At 37.0% G+C, this 3,918-nt stretch overlaps 1 non-coding gene across 1 annotated transcript; it reads right to left on the bottom strand.

Annotated features, from left to right (window-relative positions):
• Positions 1–571: 571 nt before the first annotated feature.
• Positions 572–642, bottom strand: TRNAE-UUC. The gene has a single exon. It is a non-coding gene; the product is annotated as a tRNA-Glu (tRNA).
• Between the last annotated feature and the right edge of the window lie 3,276 nt (positions 643–3,918).

The raw sequence follows: 3,918 nt of genomic DNA, 5'->3' as shown, positions 1-3,918 counted from the left end.
TTATTGAAGTTTAATTTACAGCCTTAGAATTCAACTATTATAAAGGTATAATTCTATGACTTTTAATAAATTGAGTTGTACAACTATCATCACACTCCAGTTTTAGAATATTTCTATTATACCAAAAAATAACCTCATGCTGATCTGCAGTTAATCTCTCCTCCCCCCTAGCCTCAGGCTACCACTGATTTTCCATCTGTTTCTATAAATTTGCACTTCTGGACATTTCATTTAAATGGAATCCTATCATACATAGTGTTTGTATCTAGCTTAGCATAATGTTTTTGAGGTTCATCTATGTTGAAGCATGTTTTAGAATTACGTTTCTTTTTTGCCAAATATTATTTGATTGTATGGATATTTGCTTATCCATTTATCATGTGATGAACATTTAGGTGGTTACCAGCTTTTGGCTAGTATGAAAAATGCTCCTGTGATAATTTGTATACATGGTTTTTTCATGTGAGTGCGAGTTTTCATTTCTCTCTCTCTTTTGTTAAACACTGACTCTGTTTTCTTTTCTTTTCTTTTTTTCTTTTTTGGCCATGCCATGCAGCTTGTGAGATCTTAGTTCCCCTACTAGGGTTTGAACCTAGGGCCATGGCAGTGAAAGTGCCAAGTCCTAACCACTGGACCACCAGAAAGTTCCCTGTTTTCATTTCTTTGGGTAGATTCTTAGGAGTGGAATGCCTGAGTTGTATGGCAAATTTATCTTTTTAAGAAACTGTTCAACTGTTTTCCAAAGTAGCTGTTACCATTTTACTTTCCTTACAGCAATGTACAAAGGTTCTAGTTTTTCTACTTCCTTACTAACATTTGATATTCTCTGTCTTCATAATTATAACCATTCTAGTGGGTGTGAAGTAGTATCTCATTGTGGTTTAAATTTGCATTTCCCTGATGACTCATGGTGTTGAATGTATTTTCATGTACCTATTAGCATATAACATGCCTTTTTTGGAGATTTTTTATTCAAGTCTTTTGCTCATTTTTCAAATTGAGTGTATTTTTATATTGAGAAGTAAGAACTCTTTATATATTCTAGGTACAAGTCATTTATCAAATATATGATTTGCAAATATTTTCTCCCATTCCATAGCTTGCTGTTTTTCATTTTCTTAGTGATATTTTTAACTATCAACAGAGTATGTTTCTCTATTTATTTAGGTTTTCTTTTTTATTAACATTTTGTAATAATTGTTATTAATTTTTATTTAATCTCATTATAGTCAGAAAGGGCTTCTCTTGGTGGCTCAGCTGGTAAAGAATCACCCTGCAATGCAGGAGACCTGGGTTCAATCCCTGGGTTGGGAAGATCCCCTGGAGATGGGAACGGCTACCCACTCTAGTATTCTGGCCTGGAGAATTCCATGGACTATATAGTTCAGTTCAGTTCATTTGCTCAGTCGTTTCCAACTCTTTGTGACCCCATGGACTGCAGCACACCAGGCTCCCTGTTCACCACCAACTCCCAGAGTTTACTCAAACTCATGTCCATTCAGTTGGTGATGCCATCCAACCACCTCATCCTCTATTGTCCCTTCTCCTCCTGCCTTCAATCTTTCCCAGCATCAGGATCTTTTCCAGTGAGTCAGCTCTTCACATCGGGTGGCCAAAGTATTGGAGTTTCAGCTTCAGCATCAGTCCTTCCAATGAATATTCAGGACTGATTTCCTTTAGGATGGACTGGTTGGATCTCCTTGCAGTCCAAGGGACTCTCAAGAGTCTTCTCCAACACCACAGTTCAAAAGCATCAATTCTTCGGCGCTCACCTTTCTTTATAGTCCAACTCTCACATCTATATATGATTATTGGAAAAATCATAGCCTTGACTAGATGGACCTTTGTTGGCAAAGTAATGTCTCTGCTTTTTAATATGCTGTCTAGGTTGGTCATAACTTTTTTTCCAAGGAGCAAGCATCTTTTAATTTCATGGCTGCAATCACCATCTGCAGTGATTTTGGAGCCTAAAAAAATAAAGTTTGCCACTGTTAACACTGTTTCCCCATCTATTTGCCATGAAGTGATGAGACCGGATGCCATGATCTTAGTTCTTTGAATGTTGAGCTTTAAGCCAGCTTTTTCACCTTCCTCTTTCACTTTCATCAAGAGGCTCTTTAGCTCTTCACTTTCTGCAATAAGGGTGGTGTCATCTGTATATCTGAGGTTATTGATATTTCTCCTGGCCATCTTGATTCCAGCTTGTGTTTCATCCAGCCCAGCATTTCTCATGATGTACTCTGCATATAAGTTAAATAAGTAGGGTGACAATATACAGCCTTGATGTACTCCTTTTCCTATTTGGAACCAGTCTGTTGTTCCATGTCCAGTTCTAACTGTTGCTTCCTGACCTGCATACAGATTTCTCAAGAGGTAGGTCAGGTGGTCTGGTATTCCCATCTCTTTCAGAATTTTCCACAGTTTGTTGTGATCCACACAGTCAAAGGCTTTGGCATTGTCAATAAAACAGAAATAGATGTTTTTCTGGAACTCTTTTGCTTTTTTGATCATCCAATGGACATTTGCAATTTGATCTCTGGTTCTGCCTTTTCTAAAACCAGCTTGAACACCTGGAAGTTCATGGTTCACGTACTGTTGAAGCCTTAGATAATTTTGAGCATTATTTTACTAGTGTGTGAGTTAAGTGCTATTGTGGGTAGTTTGAGCATTCTTTGGCATTGCCTTTCTTTGGGATTGGAATGAAAACTGACCTTTTCCAGTTCTGTCACCACTGCTGAGTTTTCCAAATTTGTTGGCATATTGAGTGCCATACTTGCACAGCATCAACTTTTAGGATTTGAAATAGCTCAACTGGAATTCCATCAGCTCCACTAGCTTTGTTCGTAGTGATGCTTCCTAAGGCCCACGTGACTTCACATTCCAGGCTGTCTGGCTCTAGGTGAGTGATCACATCATTGTGGTTATCTGGGTCATGAAGATCTTTTGTATAGTTCTTCTGTGTATTCCTGCCACCTCTTCTTAATATCTTCTGCTTCTGTTAGGTCCATACCATTTCTATCCTTTATTGAGCCCATCTGTGCATGAAATGTTCCCTTGGTATCTCTAATTTTCTTGAAGAGATCTCTAGTCTTTCCCGTTCTATTGTTTTCCTCTGTTTCTTTTCACTGATCACTGAGGAAGGCTTTCTTATCTCTCCTTGCTATTCTTTGGAACTCTGCATTCAAATGGATATAGCTTTCCTTTTCTCCTTTGCTCTGTATAGTTCGTGGACTATATAGTCTCCTTTGGACTCCTTTGGACTGTATAGTCCATGGGTTGCAAAGAGTTGGACACAACTGATTGCTTCTCACTCATGCACTCACTCATAGTCAGAAAACATCTTCTGTATGATTTCAGTTCTTTGGAAATCATGGTACTTGATGGTCTTTGTTAAGTTATGTATTCTTGCCAGTTTTCTATTTGTTCTACTGGTTACTTAGAGGAGAATGCTGAAGGCTTCAACTCTACCTGTGGATTTGCCCAAATCCTCTTTCAGTTCCATCGATTATAACTTCTTTTATTTTGAAACTCTATTTTTAAGTATATATCACCTTTAAGATTGCTTTGTCTTCTTAGTGTATTGACTCTTTTATTATTATATAAAAAACCTCTTATTCCTAGTCAAGTTTCCTTGCTTTGAAATCTATTTTGTTGGCTATTGATAAAGCTTCTCCAGCTTTCTTTTGACTATATTGGCATCATAAATCTTATTTCCATCTTTCACTTTTTACCTACCCACATCATTTTACTTAAAGTAAGTTTCTTACAGACAGTATATAGTTACATTTTGTTATTTTATTCAATCTGACAATTCTGTCTTTTAATGACTGCTTAGACTATTTACATATAGTATAATTATTGATATATTCAATTTTAGGTCTACAGTTTTACTACTAATTTTCTTTTTGTGCCCACTTT

The sequence above is a fragment of the Bubalus bubalis genome, chromosome 1 (genome assembly GCF_019923935.1).
Source record: "Bubalus bubalis isolate 160015118507 breed Murrah chromosome 1, NDDB_SH_1, whole genome shotgun sequence".
Lineage (NCBI taxonomy): Eukaryota > Metazoa > Chordata > Mammalia > Artiodactyla > Bovidae > Bubalus > Bubalus bubalis.
The sequence above is the reverse complement of the archived record's forward strand: the minus strand, read 5'-3'. Positions and strand labels throughout refer to the sequence as shown.